Source organism: Oryctolagus cuniculus, chromosome 2 (genome assembly GCF_964237555.1).
Source record: "Oryctolagus cuniculus chromosome 2, mOryCun1.1, whole genome shotgun sequence".
Lineage (NCBI taxonomy): Eukaryota > Metazoa > Chordata > Mammalia > Lagomorpha > Leporidae > Oryctolagus > Oryctolagus cuniculus.
Window position 1 is genome coordinate 87,338,101 of NC_091433.1, and position 24,171 is coordinate 87,362,271.

Sequence of the window (24,171 nt, forward strand, 5' to 3'; positions counted from 1 at the left end):
GTGCACAGCAGCCTAACTGGTCCGAGTCAGAGAGAGCCGTAAAACCTCGGCGAGTCTGGTGACTCGCAGGAAAACTATTGTCAAGAGTTTACCGCTGGTGCAAGGGCAGGGCACCCGGCAGGTGCACGCATCCTGGGTGTTGCACGCCAGACTCTCTCCCCGGGCTGGGGACACAATCCCACTGGAGCTGGGCTGCGGTGGCCTCTGTCCCGCCCCACCTCCCCACCCCCAAAGCACAAGTTCCTGTTCACACGGGTCTCAGCAACGCCAGTCAGGCCCTGAATCATGCGTGTGACTCACTGTCAGCCGCTTTCTCTGCAGAAAGCTCTTAGCAGTTAATTTCTGGCTAATTTATTATCCTTCAGCTTAGCCCTCCTAGCACCATTAGCTAGGAGCCTGACACGACTGAGTGAAATATTGTCTAATTTATTATCTTATTACTCCTCTGGAACAGGATCAATTAATTACCCATTAAAGGATTTCAGCCGCCGAGATTTATTACGCGGCCCTGCATTTTAACAGATGATTAGTTATACATGTTTGTTTGCTTGAAGAGCAGAGGGCAGCAGATAAATAGAGACGATGGAGAGAAGGAGCGAGGGGACGGTGCAGCAGGACGGAGCTAATGGATCTCCTCTAACTCCGTGAAAATGGAGCGGTCAATGACAAGAATTATCGACTCATTCACTTGCGGTTTTGAGATAACCATATGTACAGGGGACGGGGAGGGGGGGCGGAGAACAGCCCGCACCCAACTGCTTTTTCCATTCAATAAATTCGCTTCAGAATATATTGGATTGGGGTTTGATGGCTATTTCGTGTTTTGCAGAGTGCTGACACTGGTATGATTCAGTAATTATTGTTTCTTTTAAGTTATTGCTGTAATTTTGCTCTCTAAGATCCCAATCAATTTCTACCTCTCAAGGGCACGCTTGAAAAGCGATATTTGAAAACAGCCCTCTGATAGATGGTGCTGCTCGACGGTGGCGGAGACAAATAGCCTAATCTGGCACAAATTAGCTTGGCTTCCACAGATAGTTTTATACGGCCATGTAAATTATATTGTCAGGCCCAGTCACTTTCCAGCCCAGAGTGCAGCTAACAAGGAGCCGCAGAGACATTATTGGTGCTGCTGTGCACTCCCGGGGCTGCTGCAAAGCCATTTGTAAGGGGGGAGAGAGGTGAGAGAGAGAGAGAGAGAGGGAGAGAGAGAGAGAGAGCGACACATGCAAGGTAGACACGCAGATGTGAGCTGGAACCAGCAGGTGCAGATCTGGCGCTGTGCTCTCTCTGTGAGGACTGAACCAAGCCGCTGGAAGGGGAGGCTCCTAGGTGTGTGATGGGCTGGTCCGGTCCCTGGGAAAGTCAGGGAGAGGAGTCGCAGGCTCTGGGGGAAGTAGCAGCCAAGAGGAAGTGACCTGAACCCCAAGCACCTCTGCTTCAAGCGGTCGTCTGCCTGGAACGGAGTTGGGGGACAGATGAGCAGATGAGCTGGGCTGAGCTGCGGGGCCAGATGTGCTGGCAGAACAGGCCGGCCAGCTGTAACAGCCCTCCTCCTCCTCTCCCTCCTCCTCCACCTGCTCTGAGCAGCCCAAGGGGTGGGACCGCTGTGGAGGGAGAGGCCACCCCGCCCAGGTGAGCACTTGCCAGTGCCTCTGTCCCTAGCATCCTGTGGAGGTGAGGGCTGGCTGAGCTGGGAAAAGCCTTGCTTGGTTGGTGGCCTTCCACGGGAAGCAGCTGGTGCCTTCCTTGTGCCTGCAGAAGCTGGCCCCTCCCACCTCACCCAGCTGCGGTCCCCATCTCCTTCTCACATTCTCTTGAGCCTGGTCAGGTTCGGCCCCAGCCTCCTCTCCAACACTGGACACCCTGTGGGACAGCTGTGCTTCTCCTGGTTCCCCCAGACCTGGCCGTGGACCTTGCAGTCATTTGCCATCTGCCTGGCCAGAGCCCAAGTCCCCAGGGGTCAACCCCGAGCACCTTGTGTGTTGGCCTAGGAGTTGACTCTGCCCGGAGGCAGTGACCACAGCTAACCTACCCAGTCCTGGACCTCTGCAGGCCCCAGGGACCACAGAACCCATTCTAGGTGGGGACGGGGGGCCAGGTTCTGTCTGTAGGTAGTCTCACGTGATGAGTGGGAACAGGGTCTAAGGCAGGTAGAAATAAGGTGCCAGGTGAGCTAGAGGTAGTAGGGCGGGTGGCGGTGAGCTCAGAGCCGGCACATCACACATACATATCACATACCACACACACCACACGCATCACACACACCATACATGGGCCTGTTTCCTGCTGCCCTGAGCCCCGGAGCCTAAGGGGATTGCTGAGTGTGGGTTTTTGGAGTGCCCCTTGTAATCCTTCACGCTCCAGGTTCTAAGCCTGCTCTGAAACTCCGCTTCGTGGTCAAAGGCGCACCTTGGTGCATGACTGATGATACCTTGGGTAGGCTTTTCACTGACACACTGCGCAAAGGGTTTCTTTATTTTTTTAAGATTTATTTATTTACTTGAAAGTCAGAGTTACACAGAGAGAGAAGAAGAAGCAGAGAGAGAGAGAGAGGTTTTCCATCTGCTGGTTCGCTCCCAGATGACTCCAGTGGCTGCAGCTGTGCTGATCTGAAACCAGGAGCTTCTTCTGGGTCTCCCATGCAGGTGCAGGGGCCCAAGGGCTTTGGCCATCTTCCACTGCTATCCCAGGCCATAGCGGAGAGCTGGATCAGAAGTGGAGCAGCCAGGACTCAAACCGGCACTGCAGGTGGCTGCTTTACCTGCTACACCACAGTGCCAGCCCTGCAAAGGATTTCTAAGGGAAGCCAGCTCCAGCCCCAACCTCCTGGCCTCCTTGCCTGTTGACGGCCTGGTCCAGAAAGATTCTGTTTCGACTTTCATTTAGTCTCCCCTGGACTTGCTGAAGTACTCCAGCCACCTGCTTTCACAGCCCTGCTACGCGCCTGCTTACTGCCCAGGGCCCTGGGAGGGAGGTTGGGTGTTGTTACCTCTGCCTGATTTATCTGGGAAATGAAAGTCACGTGCGTAGATGACAAGAAACATGCAATAAGCAGGAAGGAGATTGACTTTTCATCCGATCTGATAAAAATACTGTTGTCAGGCACAAGGGCACTTTTATTTATTTAACCCTGCCCTGGTGACAGATAACACACACCAGATGCTTTACGTAACTTGTGCTTTCTAAATTAATTAGATAATGTTGTAAAAATAAACCCGAAATGGGTGCTTGATCAGACCTGATAGAAGTGTATTTGTCATTCATGCTGATGTGAAAACGCTATTCCTCACGCATGGGGTAGCTCTCCTCCCAGTGGGGATGCAGGGACCCAGCATCTTGCATCCCTGGCTCTGTCAGCTTTTTTTAAGATTTATTTTATTTATTTGAAAGAGTGACAGAGAGAGGGAGAGAAAGAGAGAGAAGGAGAGAGGTTCCGTCCTCTAGTTCACTCCCCAAATGGCCACAACAGCCAGGGCTGGGCTAGGGTGAAGCCAGGAGCCAGGAACTCCATCCTGGTCTCCTACATGGGACTGGAGCCCAAGCACGTGGGCTAGCACTTCCTGTATTCTCATGCTCATTTGCAGGGAGCTGGATGGGAAGCAGAGCAGCTGGGACTTGAACCCATGCTCCAGTATGGGAAGCCAGTGTTGACAGCAGCAGCTTAACCAGCTGCACCACAATGCACCCACCAGCTTTCTATGCATCACTTGCAAACTTGCTGTGTTCTTCTGCCTCAGGTCTGAAGAAGAACACGGAGCTTTGTCAACAGTGTGTGTGTGTGTGTGTGTGTGTGTGTGTGTGTGTGTTCCCGCATGCTTTCTGGACTAAGCCTGGAAAAGCTGATGAGAGCTAGTCCTAGATGCTCTCCCAACGCCCTAGCTCTGACTTGGCGGCTCTCAGAAACTCCTCTGCTGTATAGAAGAGAAACGAGACTCAGTCGGTCTGCTCTGCCACACAGTCTCAGAATGATTAGCCTTATTTTACAGATAAACAGGTGTCATGTCCACGGTCACACAGCTACTCAACACAGAGCTGGAACTCAGCTCTAGGTCTGTCCTACACCAGCTCCCCTGTGCTTATTCCACTCTGCCAGATCCCATACAGGAGAGCAAAGTGAAATCAAGGGCATAAACTTTGGAATGATTGCCACCAGACATGAGGAGTCAAGTTGGCGATTGATTTTAAGATACCTGCTACTAAGTATTGTTAAAGTCTTTGCAGAGACTTCAGAAAGTTCATGGGACAATGGAATGAAAAGACAAGCACACAAATTTTATTCCTCCACAGAAGATCCGTCAAACTCACTGGTGACACCAGCCGCTCATTCTATAAGAACTCCCTAAAGAACTGGGGGTCCTGGGAAACTAGCCACATCAGTGCCATCTTTTTTATGTTTATTAACTGAAGGAAAATGGGTGCCTTCAGATTTTTTTTAAGGTAAGAAAGCAAAAGAAGTCAAAATTAGCCAAATCAGGACTTTAAAGTAGATGCCTAATTATTTCCTGCAGAATTGCTCACAAAATCGTCCTTGTTGGATGAGGGGAATGAGTGGAAGGACCCCCAATGAGGCTATCCTGGGTGACTTCCTGCTAAAGCTTTAACTAACTTTCTGAGAACACTCTCCTCATAAGCAGATGTTCTTGCTTTGCCCTACGGAAAACCAACAAGCAAAATACCTTGAGCATCCCCCTCCCCTCCCCCTGCCATGACTTTTGCCTTTGACCCATCTGTTTCTGCATTGACGAGACCACTTCCACCTCTTGGTAGCCATTATTTTGATTGTGCTTTGTCTTCAAGATTATACCGGTATAGCCATGTTTGTTTCCTCTCCCATTAAAATTCTTCAAGGAAACACTTCTGGCTCTTGAACCCACTTGTTTAAACTTTCCATGAAAAATTCTGCTCCTGTCTGCTGCTGATCTGGTCACAGCAATTTCAGCATCCATCAAGCAGAAAGTTTTCCGCTTTAATTTTCAGTCAAATCATGTATCCTGAGTCTGTTGAGATGCCTATGGCATTGGCTGTTTTGTCTGCTGCTAACCACTGATTCTCTTTAATTAGTGCATGAACAAAATTAATCTTTTCCTCACAAATTACCGTGGCTGGTCTACCGCTGCAAGCTTCATCTTCGACAGCATCCCATGCCTTCATAATATGCAGTATGCATTTGTACACCGCTCATTCCTATGAGGATACAGTCCCCACAAATGTTTCATAAATCATCAATGACTTCACCATTCTTCCACCCAACCTTCACCATTAATGTGGCATTGGGATTTGCTTAAATTTTAGCAGAATGCATGTTGCTCTGATAGGAGCTGTTTGCAAACTAATGTCCTGTTCTTCTTAGGGTCCCAAGCAAGATTCTGTTCAAACATGCAAAACCAGTTAGTTCAACTTGATGTTGATGCAAAAAGAAATTTGAAATGCATGCATTCTTTTTCATAATACACATTTTCCACGAACCTCTTGAAGACTTTCTGGGTGTGCACACCTGAACCAAACTGGACCTGGAACTCAGAAAAGAGAGCTGGATTTGTCTCCTTTAAAAGCAGTGGCTAGCCGGCGCCGCGGCTCACTAGGCTAATCCTCCGCCTTGCGGCGCCAGCACACCGGGTTCTAGTCCCGGTTGGGGCGCCGGATTGTGTCCTGGTTGCCCCTCTTCCAGGCCAGCTCTCTGCTGTGGCCAGGGAGTGCAGTGGAGGATGGCCCAAGTGCTTGGGCCCTGCACCCCATGGGAGACCAGGATAAGTACCTGGCTTCTGCCATCAGATCAGCGCAGTGCGCCGGCTGCAGCGGCCATTGGAGGGTGAACCAACAGCAAAGGAAGACCTTTCTGTCTGTCTCTCTCTCACTGTCCTGTCTCTCACTCTGCCTGTCAAAAAAAAAAAAAAAGCAGTGGCCAAGATTACTGCCCAGTTCTTCCAGTGATGAAACTGAGACGCAGGTGGGTTAAGTGAACTACACAGGGTCATGGGGCTTAGCCAGAAGCAGGCAGGACAGAAACCTGGTCTTATCACTCCAGCTCAAGGGCATCGTCTCCACCCCTTGTACCTCAGTGGGCCTTTCACACCACGGCTGGAAATGAATCAGTAGCATCCCCCTCTCCATGTTGTGAGTCTACCTGGAGCACCTGTTACCCACTATAGGAATCTAGAACGATGGGTGTTTCAGAGTCAACCACTATCTCTTCCCCTAGTTGGCCCCAAAAGGACAAGATTGAAGACCCTGCTGGTGTAGAGATGGGTAGAGTCTCCATCAATTCCTGGGGAAGGAGAACAGAGCTCCTTGAAGCCAAGACTACATCCTCCTTACTTATATCCTCAAAGCCTAGTCTAGTGCCTGGAACATCTGGCACCTGTGCAATCAATGTCTACTGGATGGGTGCACGTCTAAGTGAGAAAACGAACGCATTCCCCAGTTTCCCACCAACAACTAGTAATCCAGATGTCGCTCAGGCAGAGAGGAACAAGGGAAAAACAGTCCTTCCTATGTACTTACTGGCTTGTTCTATGACTCACTGCATTTTTTGCAAAGTTCCATAGAACCAATTAATTAACCCAATTTATGATGGTAATCGTTAATTCTGGACTCCCACATAAACTCATCCATTGCATTATTATTTTGTGTTTTCTCTTAATACGCATTCTTAATTTTTCACTATCTAATTAGAATTAATATTGCAGCTTTTCAGACAAAATGTAAAAACATTGTAACTGTATGAGTCCCTGTACCAACTCTCCCCCACAATTTATGCTGCAGCAGCCATATGTATCACAGATACCCCACAGGACAATGGCATAATTTATGCTTTAAATACGACATTCATTTTAAAGAAAGAAGAGATAATATTTTGTGTTTACCTGAGATAGTTACCACTTTTTGATGCTCTTTATTCCTCCCTAAAGATCCACTTTTCCATCTGGTATCATTTGCCTTGAGCCTAAAGGACTTCCCATTACTATTTATTGTGGCGTGGGTCTGCCAAACTTAAGTTGTTTTCCTTTATCTAAAACACAGGTACATGAAAAAAATGCTTAACATCACTCCTCATCAGGAAAATGCAAATCAAAGCCACAATGGAATATCGCTTCACTTCAATAAGATTGGCTATTGTCAAAAAGACAAAGAGGATTGGGTGTTGGGGCACAGCATGTTAAGCTACCAACTAGGACGCCCACACCCCATACCAGAGTGCTAGTGTGAGTGTCAGCTGCTCTGTTTCTGATCTAACTCCCTGTTAATGTGCCTGAGAGGCAGCAGGTGATGCTACAAGTGCTTGAGTTCCTGCCAAACATGTTGGAGACCTGGATGGCGTTCCTGTATCCTGGCTTCAGCCTAGCCCAGCCCCAGCCACCCAGGTAGCCAGCTAGCGCAGCAATTTGGGGAGTAAACCAGAAGGAAGACCTCTCTCTCATAAATAAATAAGTAAAATTTTTTGAAAGACAGCAGATAACAAGCATTGGCAAGGGTGTGGAGAAAAGGGAACCCTTGCATACTATTGATGGGAATATAAATTAAGGCAGCCATTGTGGAAAACAGTATGGAGATTCCTAAAAAAAAACCTAAATGTAGAATTACCATGTGACCTGCACTCACACTAGTGGGTATAGATCCAGGGGAAATGCAGTCCATCGCTCTGTACTCCCATGTTTGTTTCAGCACATTTACAATAACCAGAAAATGGGGGGGGGGGGAGTTTCTAAGTGTTAATCCACTGATGCGTGTGTGAAGAATGTGTAGTATATACGCACTGTAAAATATTACTCAGGCATGAAAAAGAAAGGATGAAACCTTGCCACTTCCAACATGGATGTAGCTGGAGGTCATTATGTTAATAAGCCGAGGAAAGAAAGACACACATCACATGTCACCACAAATATATGGAGTCTAAAATTTAGGTGACCTCATCAAAGTTAAAAATATAATGGTGGTGGGGCCGGCGCTACGGCATAGTGGTAAAGCTGCTGCCTGCAGCGCCGGCATCCTGTATGGGCACTGGCTCAAGTCCTGGCTGCTCCACTTCCAATCCAGCTCTCTGTTGTGGCCTGGGAAAGCACTAGAGGATGGCCCAAGTCCTTGGGCCCCTGCACCGGCGTGGGAGACCCGGAAGAAGCTCATAGCTCCTGATGGCCAACTGGGGAGTGAACCAGTGGATGGAAGACCTCTCTCTCTCTCTCTCTCTCTCTCTCTCTCTCTCTGCCTCTCTGCCTCTCTCTGTGTAACTCTCAATAAATAAATAAATCTGGTCCCGTGGCGCACTAGGTTAATCCTTCACCTGCGGCACCAGCATCCCATATGGGTGCCAGTTCTAGTCCCAGTTGCTCCTCTTCCTGTCCAGCTCTCTGCTGTGGACTGGGAAACAGGGAAGGATGGCCCAAGTGCTTGGGCACCTGCACCCATGTGGGAGACCTGGAAGAGACTCCTGGCTCCTGGCTTCAGATTGGCGCAGCTCCAGCCATTGCAGCCACTTGGGGAGCGAACCAACGGAAGGAAGACCTTTCTCTCTGTCTCTCTCTCTCTCTCAAACTGTAACTCTGCCTGTCAAATAAATAAATAAAATCTTTTTTAAAAAAATACGTATATAAATGGTAATTGCCAGAGGCTGGGAGGGAATTGGGGAAGGTAGGATGGAGAAAGTTTGATTGACAGGTAGCAGGTTGTAGTTAGATAGAAGTAAGAAGTTCTGTGGTTGTATTTCACAGTAGGGTGACCATAGAAAATGTTAATTTACTACATATTTCGCTATTAAAAACTAGAAGATAAGATTTTTGGATGCTTTCATTACACAGAAATGATAAATGCTGAAAAGATGAATATATGCACCCTGATTGGCCATTACTCAATGTATACCTGTAAGGAAACATCACATAGTATCTAATAAATGTGTACAGTTATGCGTGTGTGTATATGTTTTTTAAGTTAAATAAATACAGGGCACATCCCATCCTGGAGTCCCCGGCTTGCTCCAGGGCTCTGGCTCCTGACTCCATTTCCTGCTAATGCCAACCCTGAAAGGTAACAGGTGATGGCTCAAGTGTAAGAGCTCCTGCCACCCACATGTGAGGCCTCGACCGAGTTCCCAGCTCCAGTTTCAGCCTTGGCCCAGTGCCGGTCAGTCCAGGCAACTGGGGAGTGAACCAGCAAATGAAAGTGCTCTCTCTTCATAGCCTTGGAAACTCATGACTGGAGCATAGGGAGATTACTGATGCCATAAACAGGAGTGTCAATTGGTAAAGTCAACAACAGGAGTCACTGTGCACTTACTCCTCATGTAGGATCTCTGCCCTTAGTGTGCTGTACATTGTGATTTAATGCTATAACGAGTACTCAAACAGTATTTTTCACTTTCTGTTTCTATGTGGTTGCAAGCTGTTGAAATCTTTACTTAATGTATACTAAACTGATCTTCTGTATATAAAGAAAATTGAAAATGAATCTTGATAAGAATGGAAGGGGAGAGAGAGCAGGAAAGGGGAGGGTTGCGGGTGGGAGGGAAGTCATGGGGGGGGGGGAGCCAATGTAATCCATAAGCTGTACTTTGGAAATCTATATTCATTAAATAAAAGTTAAAAAAAAGAAAGCACTCTCTCACTCGCTCTCTCTCTTTTTCTGCCTTTCAAATAAATAATAAAAATTCCAAAACATATATAAAAACTGGAATGTCTCTATTTTACCTTCATTCTTCAATGATATTTCCACCATATGTAAATTCTGAGTAGAGAGGTATTTAATGTTTCTCTTATAACTTTGAAGGTGGCCTTCCATTGTCCTGTAGCCTCCGCTAACTCACAGTCTCCCTTGATGCTATGTGTCCTTTCTCTTAAGATTTTTTAAGATTTCCAGCCTGCACTGGGGCACAGGGGGTTAAAGCCCTGGCCTGCCATGTAGGCATTCCATTTGGGAGCTGGTTTGAGTCTCGCCTACTGCATTTCTGATCCAGCTTCCTGCTAATAAGCCTGGGAAATCAACAGAAGATGGCTCAAGTGTTTGTGCCATTGCACCCATGCAGAAGACCTGGAAGAAGCTCCTGGCTCCTGGCTCCTGGCTCCTGGCTTGGGATTGGCCCAGCTCCGGCCATTGCTACTGTTTGGGGATTAAGCCAGAAGATGGAAGACCTCTCTCTCTCTCTCTCTCTCCCTCTCTCTCTGTAACTCTTTTTTTAAATTTATTTATTTTTATTTATTTATTTTTTAACAGGCAGAGTGGACAGTGAGAGAGAGACAGAGAGAAAGGTCTTCCTTTGCCGTTGGTTCACCCTCCAATGGCCGCCGCGGCCAGTGCACTGCGGCTGGCGCATCACGCTGATCCGATGGCAGGAGCCAGGTACTTCTCCTGGTCTCACATGGGGTGCAGGGCCCAAGGACTTGGGCCATCCTCCACTGCACTCCCTGGCCACAGCAGAGAGCTGGCCTGGAAGAGGGGCAACTAGGACAGAATCCGGCGCCCCGACCGGGACTAGAACCTGGTGTGCCGGCACCACAAGGCGGAGAATTAGCCTAGTGAGCCGCGGCGCCAGCCTCTGTAACTCTTTCAAATAAATAAAGTAAATCTAAAAACAAAACAAAAAAAAAAGATTTTCAAGATTTCCTCTCCACATTTTGATTCTTCAGAGGTTTGGCTATATTGTACTAAGGAATGGTTTTCCACTTTATTTTCAAGACTTATTTTATTTATTTGAAAGGCAGAGTGACAGAGAGAGGGAAAGAGACAGAGTAAAAGATCTTCCTTCCACTGACTCACTCCCCAGATGGCTGCAAAGGGCAGAGCTGGTCCAGGCTGAAACCAGAAGCCAAAAATTCCATCCTGGTCTCCCACGTTGGTGGCAGGGGCCCAGATAACTGGGCCACCATCCACTGCTTTCCCAGGAGCATTAGGAAGGAGCTGGATTAGAAGCAGAGCAGCCAGGACTCAAACTGACCCTTCAATATAGGATGCCAGCGTCATAGGCAATGGCTTAACCCACCGTGCCACAACACTGGCCCCAAGGAATGGCTTTTTTTTCCCAAAGAAAGCTTTCATTTAAGGAATACAAACTGCATGCATTTCATAAGTAGAACTTTAGGAATATACTGATTCTTCCCACTGTGCCCACCCTCCCACCGCCTCTCCCACCACCCCACCTCCTCCCTCTCTCATTCCCAGTCCCAAGGAATGGCTTTCTTAGTATTTATTCTGCTTGTGCTTTGCTGAGATTATTGAACATGTGAATGTATATCTTTCAGTTCTGTTTTGCCCTTTTTTATAGTTTCTCCAATGAGATTTTGTATTTTGTCACTTAGCTCAATCATATTTTCTGCTGATAAATATATGATGACTACTTTGAGATCCTTATCTGCTGACTCCAACATTTGGACCAAGTAGGTAGGGGTCAGTTTTCACAGATCGTGCCTTCTCTTCTCTTTTCCGTGTCGTGTATTTTCGGATTACGTTCTGGACATTGTGACTGCTGTGCTAACTCCTGCTCTGTACTCTGAATTCTGCTATATTCTGCTGAAGAGTGTCCAGTTGCTGTTGCTGTGGTTGCTATGGAGAGCAATCAAGTTGATTGGACTCAAATTACAAACTGTCTCTTGGGAAGCAACTCAGCACTCAGCTCAAATCTTCTCTCTTTGGCTGGGCTGCTCGGATTCTGCCCCACATAAAGTCTGATTCACAGGTCAACCAGATTTGGGTGGGATTTATATTGAGCAGCTGTGGTTACCCAAAACCCTGCCATTTGGCTCTTCTGGGTAGAAGGACTGAAGCTTCTTTTAGGAGGTTCAGCTGTCCTGCAGGGTTCTGGCTGAGCTAAGGGCCATTGCAGACGGGAAATGTATCCCGTGCCCCCCCACCTTCCAAGAGCCAGCGCCCCTTTGGGACATGCTTGCTTTTGCTCACCCCGCAGTGCCTTCAGACAGCTGCTCTTTTTCTTATCCTGTCCGAGTTTGTAATTATCGCTTGTTTTCAGCGAGGTGGTATGAGAAGAGCCTACTTGGCCATAGCAGAAGCAGAAGTCTCTCAATGTATTTGGAGAGGGAAGAAAAATCCACTTGTTTCAAAAAGACCACTTCACAGAATTCCTTGGCCTACCCATTTCACCAAATATTCCACAAGTGTCAAAGGTGAAAGGATTACGTGTGTAGTGGAAACCACGGGGGCTGGACGCAAAACTCCAGAATCAGGCATTGCTGGATCTTTCTTGTGCATTACTGGGTGCCTTAACATTGCAGCAAGCACTAAGTGAGCATCCACTCTGTGTTGACCAAGGAATTTCCAACCAGGGCTCCTAACGGACAGCACAAGCCCAAGCTCCGCCAGCTCTGACACACATGAATGTATAGGTTGTCCTGTGCTGCCTGAGGCATAACTAATAACAACAGCTGCTGTTTGGGGTGCTAAACGTATCACGCCCTGATTGGAATGACCTCAACAACAAGTCATCAGTTTTGTCATCTCTATTTCACACGAGCAGCATGATGAAGCAGGAAACATACAGTGTGGGAGTCAGACCTGGATTCTGAAGCTTAATTTTGACACTAGCTGAATGACCACATCCTAAGGCAACCTAGTATCCATGGGCCTTCGCTAACATGCCCATAAACTAGGCACTCAGGGTCACCATGGTAAGAAACAACAGGAATGTAATATAGAGAACTTGCTCATGATGGCTATTATTATTTTTACATATAAAAATACTTAGAGCCTTTAAGTAATCGCTCATGATTGGAAAGTTATTTCACTACCTAATCAGTGGATTTCAACACATCCATGCTTTTCCTTTACAATTGGCTGTATCAGCTCCATAAGTCCCATTAATCATTGTGTATTTGCTATGTCTTAGTATTGTAGCAGGTGCTTTCTGTACCTGGGGCTAACCCTGAACTTAACCCAAAGGATTAAAAATGGGAGATTCCACCATCAGGTGCCTTTCCCTCTCTCGGCATCACTAGGACTGTACACCTTTAAGACAATCGTTACTACCCCAGAGTTGGGGGTCTTTCCTTGGAAGAAGCTATGCTTCCTACAGGTGCCACTGACACCCCGATGTACAGGAAGACACTCCGCCTCCTTTCCTAGAGAGTCGGAGCTTGGTCAGTGGTCTCTTGGTACCCATGTCATTCAAGAATGCGTTGAGTTGCTCAGATGAGGGGCAGGAGGGGAACAGAGTTTGGACAGAGCGCCTCTGCAGCCGCTGCCGGGAGTGTCCCCTCTGTGCCTTCCAGGACAATCACGCTGCGCACCACTCACACACTTCACATCCTGCATTTCAATCAAGTCCCGGCTTATGCTGAAACTTCCTCTGCCAGGCCTGTCATGAGTGGACTGCAGATCCTCCAGGAGCAGGTACAGGCCTCCCACGCCCACGCAGTGGTTGAAAGTGACCCCCGAACTCACTGGAGAGCAGTGATCTCTGCTGGCCGCGTCCCCGCCTCCTTCCCCACAGTGCAGCGGGTGTTACAGTTTCTGTTTTTCCTCCTGTACCTCTTGACTCCCACGTTGGTGTAAAGTCCTAATGACACTGTCAGACGTACTAATCTAGATGTGTTTGCATTTACTTGTTCAGCAAGTGATTATCAGCCACCTGCCTGTGCCAGGCTCAGAAGCTGCAGACGGGCACAGTCGTGTTTCGTGTCACCCACCAGGACCTGACACAGCAGGCAGGGCCCCCGCTCTGAACTCAGACGTCTGGACTCACACTCACTCCTCTCGTTCCCAAACCAAGGACTCCAGTTAGGCGCTTAAAGTCACCGAGCCTCAGGCTGTGCACCTGTCAAGTGGGACTCGTTCGGATTTGATATCTCTGACAGGGTCCTGGAAGGGTCCTACAAAGTTATATAAGTAAGAGAATTAAAAAGCCATATAATGTTATTATAACTCAGTGTTGCACTTGTGTTTGTTACTAATTGTTTCTTTTGCAACACATTCCCAATCACCTTCATGAACAGAAGCTGTTCGGCAGAAACTAGAGGCTTCCCACGGCAATTACCTAAGTTGGCCAAAGGATTCACCTCGAGGTACCTGCAAGCAGCCAGCAACCCTGGCACGTTTAGACTTTGAATGCACATTTGTGTTCAGATTCCGGAAGTTCATACATGTGGCATTTTGAACGAGCATAGAATCTAGCTGGGGTTTAGGCACGGTTTGAGTAAGTAAGTTCAAGAGCCCAGACCCTACCAAAGCAGAGAGAAGAGGCACGGCTGGTGGAGAAGCCCTGATGAATAGAAACAGTTCCGGAACCTCCAAAGCTGGGGGTGCAAAGAAGGTGCCGAGAACTCTCACCTAACCAGCCTGGCGCATAAACCTTGTCCCTGTGCCTCGGGTCCTTTGACCGCATTTGCTGCCTGTCTTATCTTTCTATCAGGGGTTCAGGAAGTCCAGGGCCTCCCTGGTTATCTTGCCCCTGGTGACTTTCTCCTTGGGGCCCAGAAGCGCCTATGGGAAGGAAGTTCCCAGCTACCGACGGCGCTCTGGTCCTGGTGCCGGCTACTGCTTCAGCTCGAAAGCCCCTGCCGAGCCCTGGCTCCCTGAGTTGTTAGTCTGTTCGCCCTCTTTGCAAAGGACACACAGACAGTCCCTGGTGCCGTATGTTCCTCTGGTCAGGGTCACTGCATGGAGTCCCTCGCAGGCAAAGTTCGGGTGACGTGGTCACGGAAAACCCCACCTGCCTTCCGGAACAGGACAGACAAGTGGCTGGGAGCACGGCACCCTCCCACTCCGAGGGACACCATCCACCCTTGTCCCTTCCTTCTGCAAACAGGGAAGCCGCAGCCCAAGGTCAGGCAGCCCCGATCAGCAGCAGGCTGGGACTGCAATCAGAGCTCCTGACGCTGGGGCAAGATGGAGACAGCAGCCTCTTCACAAGCCTTTGGGGTGTGGGAGGGGGCAGGCATCCCTAGCCAGAGGCCCAGATTTCTTTCCAGGTAAGAATTCATTGGGGCAGCATCTGTCCCCGGGTGACATAAACTAACGTCCCATTTTTGCATCCTGTAGTTTCATGCAGGCGCCCCCAGGAGGTCACATAACTTGGAAACCTCAGTTCAGGACCTTTCTCATTAGCGTCTCCACGGCATCTCTCTCCCCCGTCTTAAAACATGAAGGCCCAGATCCCAACCTGCCTGCCTCCCTTCCCAATTTGCTAATCCACCCTCTCACAGCAGGACTTCGAGGCCTGAGAAGTCCCCGCTCTGGAGATGACCAGGCTGCCAAGGCACACCTTGGAAGCGGTATCTGACCTTGAAAGCAAGAGTCACCAGTCTAGGGTCCCTGAGTCTTTCAGGGATTTACACACATGAATTTGCATGCACGTATGCACACACATGTATACACATGCATGTACACACCCACACCTACGCATGCACACAGGCATATGTTTGTGTGCACACACACATACACACACACACACACACGGTCATCCAATAAGCCAAAAGGAGCAAAAGGCCCACACAGGAGAGGAGAAAATGTCCCCTTTATATCTGCAGGCTGCCTCCGGCAAAAGCACTCCTAAATACGATAGGTTAAATCTATTGCTGCCATTACGCTCTACAAGAAACACATTCCATAAAAACGAAGGTGCTGTAAATTACACAAATATGATGCTAACAAGCCAGGAAACGCGCCGCTAATGAGGTCAGCTCCAGCTCTCCCGCGGCGCTGCAAATCATGTGCCAATCCCGGGCGGGGGGCACACCAGCAGCACTAGGTCAGCATTTTCTGAGCGTGTTTGCAACCTGCTGTTCGGTGTACAGTTACGCAGGTAGATGAAAAGGCCTGCGCCCCTCCCCCCACCATGTTTATGTGTCACATATCCAAGCCACCAGACAACCACGCTCTGCATTAATGCACCTGACTATTATGCCTATTGTTCTCCAGCTCCGAGTGGAGAATTAGTCACTTAGATGTGTAAATATTGGTTACAGTTCTGAAGCATGCAAGCTCTGTGTTTCTATCAGCCCCGTTCCAGGAGGAATTATGCATGCTGTTGGCACCAGGTTTTGTACACACTGTATTTGCTAAAGCTCTAAAAATCAAATAAACATGTTCTCGGCTCCTGAGTTATGAGTCCATTCACCCTCTTTCCCCGTTGAGGAGGGGGTGACAATAAACCCGCCGAAATGTGGCATTTAGGAACTGCAACAAGATTTCTGCTTGGCATGTACAAGTTGGAGAACAATCGAACCAGCCTGCCTGCGCCTTTGTCACGCAGCCTTCAGCACACAGAGAGCCAGCGCTGAAATAGCTCCTGACCTCCCCGTGAGTGGGACCTGCAGTGTGGGTGGTGGTGCAGGGAGGGGGAGGGGCGTGATGCTGCTCCGGGCCGGGAGGCGGGGCTGAAGTCTAGGACCTGGACCTCCAGGAAACCCAAGCCTCCCAAATGCAGAAGCCAGAGTAGCCCTGTGTGGAGCATCCTGGCTTCTCCCTTGGAGAGTTCTCTTATGGCAAACCCAGCGTTACGTTGGGCAGGCTCAAGACGGACTTTGAGTGGTTGGAGACACCCCCTATGCCAAAGATGTCGCAGAATGGCAGTCGGCGGGGAGCGGCCAGGGCCCCCAGTTCGGTAGGCCAATTCCTGAATTTCTTGGCATATTTTCCCCCATGCCAGGATCCAGGGCAATGAAGGTTTAAAGCCACGGAGAGCGAGCGAATGAAAACGGGAGAAGTTTACTGTGAGATGCTCCGAAGAATCTAAGCGAGCCCCAAGCAGATAAAGAGGCTCACAACACATCCCTCCGCCTCCCCAGGCACCACGCCGGGTGTTTACGGCCGAGCCTGGCTTCAGAGCCAACCCCGGGCGTGGGAGGCGGGTGTTTTGTGAACCTCGTCTCAGACACCTGTTTATGCTGCCTCTCGAAGGCTTTCTTCAGCCTGTATGTTCTTCCCAGTGCAGGGGCCCCTGCGGTCGCATCTATTTGTATACACGTATCGCAGGTTTTGGAAATAACTTGAGCACATAAATGCCATTATTTCCAACAGAGTTGGTGTAAACCATATTTACTACCCAAACACCCGGCTTAAAATCAAGCGGCAGGAACACGGTGGAGGCGGCGGAGGCCGCGGCGGCAGCCACAGCAGCAGAACAACAAAGAAACTGGTGACAGCCACCAACTACAGCCACAAATCAGACAGATGGGGAAGGTGGCCCTGAGGCAGGGGTGCGGAGCAAAGACCCAGTGAGACAGCAGGCGGCAGCGGCTGTGGGAAGGAAGTTAAAGTGCTCAGCCCAGCTCTGAATTAAATACAGACCTCGGGTGGGGAGCACACGGGGAGGCCGAGGGAGGAGGCGACGTGGGGAGGGAGGGAGGCACCAGACAGTGAGCACTGGCTGTTCTCGCAGCCCTAGAAATCTCCATGCGGCTGCAGATCGGAGGCCCTCGGGCTCCCACAGTGAGTGCTGGGTCCTTACTGGCACCCACCCACTGCCCAGCGGGCAGCCCCAAGGAACACGGAGACCTTGGAGACAGAGCTGCCCTGCTCCGCACTCCAGTCAAGAAATATTTTTATAAGACTAATTTATTTATTTGGAAGTCGGAGTCACAGAGAGAGAGAGAGAGAGAGACCTTCCATCCGCTGGTTCATTCCCCAGATGCCCACAACAGCCAGAGCTGGGCCAGGCAGAGGACAGGAGCCAGGAGTTTCGGAGTCTCCAGCGCAGGTACAGGGGCCCAAGCACTGGGGCATCTTCTGCTCATTTCCCAGCCCATTAGCAGGGAGCTGGATCGGAAGTGGAGCAGCCGGGACTTGAACCAGCGCTGAAATGGGATGCTGGCACTGGAGGCAGCGGCTCACCCTGCTATGCCACAGTGCTGGCCCCCAGTTAAGAAATTTAAGGCAATTACAATAGACCATGTCCCCTCTCAAGTGGGAATTTTCATTCATTTATGTTTCCAACAAGCATGCATGAAGCACCTACTGTTTAATAGACAGTAGGAGCATTGTCTTTGGCATATCTATAAAAGACAGAAACATATGAAAGACATTATTGTCTAATAAAAGAATAAGGAACATTACATGGCAATTGAATATGAAAATGACAGTAACTTTTAAAAAAATGAAGAAAGTGGTAGATGGATGGCCTTGTCAGAGAGTGATATTGGCCCTCACAGCTGGCCAACTCCCTAGTAGAGACAGACTGCAATAGGGCCAGCACAGTGGCTTAGAGGTAGAGCCGCCACCTGTGGTGCCGGCATCCCATATGGTTGTCAGTTCAAGTCCCAGCTGCTCCACTTCCCATCCAGCTCTCTGCTATGGCCTGGCAAAGCAGTAGAAGATGGCCCAAGTCCTTGGGCCCCTGCACCCGTGTGGGAGACCTGGAAGAAGCTCCTGGCTCCTGGCTTCAGATCACCTCAGCTCTGGCAGTTGCGGCCATCTGGGGAGTGAACCAGTGGATGGAGGATCTCTCTCCTCTGCCGCTGCCTCTCTGTATCTCTGCCTTTCAAGTAAATAAAATAAATCTTAAAAAAAAATAGAGAGAAAGAGGTAGAGACCATAGGTTGGAGCAATCCAGAAAAGCTACCGAAAGAAGGTGGACCATGAAAGTAGTTGGAACTGAGTTGAGCAGAAAGAGAGACGGACAGACAGACAGATGGATTCAGTCACGTTGGAGACACGAGTCTGGTTGAAATTGCCTGCAGTGCACACTAGGGATCTGTCAGAAGAAGGCTGTGGCCTCGGCCAGCAGCAGGGAGAGACAGCACACCCCTGGGGAAGCAGGCTCAGGACTGGCTTGGGAATGCCATGCCTCTGTCTCCTGCCTGTGTGTCCACCCTCAGCACACGTACTCCGTCCTGGAAAGCACTAACCAGGCACAGAGGACTCACCCACAGCTCACAAAATGGGTTTGGGCGGAGCGAGGAGGGCACATGGGAGAGGGAGGCAGAGAGATGCGGCTCTTCACGGCCCGGCAGAAGGCACTTGAACTCCGTGGGAAGGGCGGTTTGAGTGGAGACTCGCCATACCCCAGAGCAAAGTGAGAAATATGCGTTCTTCTCTTTCATTTTACACCCTTTTTACAAGACCTCTGTGTAGATGCAGCAAGAAAAGCCCTTGGCTACAGCCCTGTGGGGTTGACAGATTTATTACAAAAAGGGGGTGGGGGGACAGTTGAGCTGTGTGGCCAGGTAGGATTATCCCTCCTTGAAAGACGCACAGGGCAGAGAGAAGGACCCCTGCTCGGCCCTCTGCTGCCACGGAAGCCGCCGCTAATTCTGCAGGCGGCTCTTAGCCCTACCTGAGCCCGCTGGCGGGTCCCCCAGCACCTCACTGTCTCTCTGGGCAGGCCTTCACGATGCAATTGCTGGCTTCACACAGACCGTGGATTCCTCCACCTGCCCCAGGCAGAGAGAGGACCCAAGCCTAGAAACCACCCCCTACCCGAGGAATGGGGGGAACAGACAGGGGACCCTGGGTCGGGGGCTGCAAATCTCCCAGAGACGCTCTGAGTTAAGAGCACCTGTCTGGGACATCACCCGGACCTGCCCCCCTCCCAGGGCTGAGCCCAGCCTCACCTGGAGCAAAACCATCAGAGCACCCAGCAGGCTGTCCAGCCTGACCCTCGCTCTTCCACCTGCGTCGTCTGCTTTGCCCGTTTTTCTGCTGAGACAGCCTTGAGCGCACAATTACTATGTGTAGACACTGCGCCAGGCACCTGTGCCAGACGCCACTGGGATTTGCACAGGCCACCGTGCTGGGTCACCAGGCCATCTAGGCAGCGGCTCTAGAATGCCTGGGGCTGGGGAACTTAGCAATGACAGGAGTGTATGGCTCACAGCCCCCGAGACTGGCAAGGCCAAGATCAAGGCCGTGGATTCCGCGTCTGGTGAGGGTGTTCACGGTGCCCTCTTGCTCTGTCTTCCCCGGGCGGGGGGGGGGGGCCCTCCTAAGGTTGCTGATCCTGTGCACCACTCTCTAAGCTTCTTTCCCAAGCCTGCAGTGAACCAGGGAGCCTGGACCCCTCGTCATGGCTCCCACCTGCCAGCCCGAGCCCTGCCTGTCCTGTGTGGCCACCCTGTGTGAGCTCCTCGTGGCCCCCTTCACCTCCCAGCCCCCCAAGGAAGTCAGGATTTCGCGTTTGCAACGTACCACAAGGCAGGAAAGATCCGAGAATTTCTAGTCCACAAGAAGAGAGCCATTTTAATTGAAAAACGAAATCACAGATTACACGCAAATCTTTGCTGGCAAATTTCAATTACCTGCCACGTTGAAGGCATAGCTGAGCGAAGCACTTTGTGCACAGTGCAGGACACTGTGGAGCCTCTCCCAGGCATGCGTCCCCAGCCGTCGGAGGAGGCGACGTGACAGGTGCTCTCCCGCAGGAGGGGCCCTCGGGGGCTAGCCGCCCGGCACCCCCGCATCCGGACCTGAAACAGGGTTATCTCGGCTGGGAAGTGGCCTGACAGGGCAGGAGAAGGGGGCTGTTCTCACTGCCTTTCCTCCTTCTGCCTCCTTTCTTCAAAAAAGCAGACAGCAGCAAAGGGAAACCAAGCAAATATGCCACTAATAGCAGTACTGAAAATGACCTTGTCTCTGTTACCTGACAAATAAAGCTCAGGCAGCTAGCTACAGACTGGGACAAAGGTATAGAGTGTTCAAGCCCAGAGCCGGATTTCATGCCTCCAACACCTCACTAACCCAGGACTGGGGATGATGAGTTCATTGTCAGAAGCTAGTGGGTGCAGGGGGCTGGGTCAAGTGCTTTGCTCCAAGTAGAGTATGAGAACGAAGCAGTAGAGCTGCACACACGTGCCGGGGGTGCTATGATGCATCGGGCACTGGGAATACAAGGCCGTGTCTCACCGGACAGCAGACTGGGCAATCACCACACCCGAGACCTGTGTGGAAAAGAGTTCTAGGGCCGGTGCTGTGGTGTGGCGGGTAAAGCCGCTGTCTGCAGCAATGGCATCCCATATGGGCACTGGTTCGAGTCCCAGCTGCTCCACTTCCAATCCAGCTCTCTGCTATGGCCTGAGAAAGCAGTGGAAGATGGCCCAAGTCCTTGGGCCTCTGCACCCATGTGGGAGACTTGGATGGAGTTCTGGACTCCTGGCTTCCTCCTGGCCCAGCCCTGGCTGTTGCAGCCACTTGGGGAGTGAATCAGTAGATGAAGATCTCTTTCTCTCTCTCTCTCTCTCTCTCTCTCTCTCTGTCTCTCTCTGTCTCTCCCCTCACCCCGTAACTCTGACTTTCAAATAAATAACTAAACATTAAAAACAATCAATAAATACATAAATAAAAGACAGTGCCTCCAACCAGATGGGAACAGTGCTCCAGAAAGAACTACAGTGGTTCATTTTTACACGTCTACTGTCTGGCCCCAGAGTGCTCTAAGGCCCCATTTGCCCATATTAATAGAAAGTCACACTAAAGAAATTTTAAAAGTTCATGGAAATGGGTTTAAAATATGTTTATTTTTGTGCCAAAAAAATCTTTTTGTGCCAAAAAAATCTTTTTGTGCCAAAAAAACACATAGGTCTTTTCCATAATGCGCATTTTTCACAAACTTTTTGCAGACCCCTCCAATGTAGTGATTTCATACTGAGGGAGGTGTGGCTGTTTGGCACAGGGTTGTAGAAGCCGGGGTGCTTGGGGTATTCACATGCTGTATGGGAGTGCCTCTTCCTAGTGCAGCCACTCCGCCCCTGACCCAGCTTCTTGCTAACCCACACCCTAGGAGGCAGCACATGGCTGATGGCCCGAGAATCTGGGTCCCTGCTAACCACGTGGGAGACCTGGAATGAGTTCCTGGCTCCTAGCTTTGGCCTGGCCCAGCCCTGGCAGTAATGGACACTTGAGGAGTGAACCAGTGGATTGAAGATTCTCTCTCCTTCTCTCCACCCACCCCCTAGATCATCCATATGTGTGTGTGTGTGTATGTGTGTGTGTGTATTGTTTATACATTATATACATACACATACACATACATATATATGTATATATGCCTTTTTTTTAATACACTTTTTTTTTTTTCATTTGACAGGTAAAGATATAGACAGTGAGAAAGAGAGACAGAGAGAAAGGTCTTCCTTCCGTTGGTTTACTCCCCAAATGGCCACTACAGCCGGAGCTGCGCAGATCCAAAGCCAGGAGCCAGGTGCTTCCTCCTGGTCTCCCATGTGGGTGCAGGGACCCAAGCACTTGGGCCATCCTCCACTGCCTTCCCAGGCCACAGCAGAGAGCTGGACTGGAAGAGGAGCAGCCAGGACTAGAACCCGGCGACCACATGGGATGCCAGCGCCGCAGGCGGAGGATTAAGCAAGTGAGCCACGGCGCCAGCCCCTCTATATGCCTTTTTAAATAAGATGAAAATCTAAAAAATTTTGTAACATTTTTAAGTATTTGCACTAAAATAAACAACCTTTTCATTCCATTTTCCATGAACTTTTTGAAGTAGCCTCTTCCACATTGGAAAGAAAACTCTAATATCATGACTGTAATTGCTCAAAAAGAAGGGGCTGTCCAGGGAGAGTCTCCTAGATTAAGGGGAGCCCCTAAAGTTGCCTTCCATCCGAGCAGGAAGTGTCTCATCACCACGAGATTATGTCAATGCTGGCCAATACCGGAGTCTGCAGAGCTCCCACTGGGCTGCGCCGGCTAAGCAATAGTCCCGCCCATCACAGCATCTGCCTCGGCCTGGGGCACCCCTGCTCTTGCCTGGTGTCAGACTCCAGAACCTTCCGCGCACCTGGGGTGGGCAGCTGGGGCGGGATGGGATTGGGGGCCGAACATTTTGAGAGCTGTCACAGCCGCCCTACCCAGGACTCCTTGACCAGGAGGGTGTGACAGGCCCTGGGGTTGGTGGAGAGAAAGTCCCCTCAAAGCCCCCCCACTCTGTGGCCTCTGCCTGGGACTCTGCCCCCACAGAGCAAGTGGGTTCTCGTGGCCTTATCTGCCAGATGGCTCCCGGAGGGGATGATTTATGAGGTGCAGAAAGCTCGCTGATAAATTCTCCTGCAAGGCCCCGGCAGGAGACTGGGGGTAGCAACAGCCCGGCACAGGCAGCTCTAATGGAAAGTGCCGTCAGCAAAGAGCACACGTTATTTATGACTGTCTGTAATGCCGCTCCGGGCGATTCATCACCGCCTCCCGCTCCGGGCACACAGGGACAGCAGCGCTGGGGGCGGGGAGCACGGGACAGGTGGGGACCAGCCAGCATTCCCTGGGAATCTGCCAGTGGGAGCAAGGCCATATTTTCTACAGGGGACCCATCTCTCCCTTCTAAAGCGCCCCCTACCCCTACCCCTACACTAGCCTCGACCCCACCACCCTCTGCCACCCACACAGAGAGGAGACAACAACACAGTGGCATCCCTTGCTCTCTGCACAGATTCTTGCACAGGGGACCCTGCCAGGTAGGAGAGACCAACAGGACCACCCTGGACCCCGCTGAGCTCAGAGCAAGACACAGGAGGTCCTCCCGTGTCTCAGCTGCCAAAGAAAAAAACCCAGGCTTGGAACAAGACGGTGGTCAGCTCTGGTCCCTGACAGTCGGGGGCACGGGACCCTGGTGGCACCCTGTTGGCACCCAGCCGGGCACTGGGATGCCCTGTGTCCTCGGGCTGGATGGAGACTTTTGGAGGACACCCTGTCCTAGCCCACGGCCCGCCGCCGTGTCAACAGGTGAGGTCCCAATGCCTGTTCTTCCTCCTTGTATACCCGGAGTACTCACACATTCCATCTGACTTACCTCTGAATTATTTATGTCTAAATCAGCCTCCAGGATCAAATTAAGTGGTCCTTGAAGGCAGGGTCTGTCACCTATTCATTTTAGTATTCCTCCGAGCCGTAATCAAAGTTCCTGGCACACGGCAGCCTTGATGAACGCCTGAGAGTAAAACTACACTGACAGACTTGAGATGAACCGGGCTGGTGGCCCCATGTGTCCTTAGGCGTCTGTCACCACGCTGGTATTCATAGCGTGGCAAAGGAGCGCGTCCCCACGCACGTGTCTGTCAGCACGGCATCATGGAAAGAGCACGGGATTAAGAGGCAGGAGGGCTGGGTTCTAGCGGGCAGCCACTCCAGACGGTCTTTGAGGACGCGACGTGGGCCAAATCCGATTTCGCCGCTGCCGCATGGATTCGACGGGAAGCTGCGCTGACTCCTGGGGGAGCAGAGGAGTAATAACGTTTGCTGGTCCTTACCAGGCTGCTAGGGCACACCAGTCAGGTGGGGAGCAGGGCTAAGGTCTAGGGC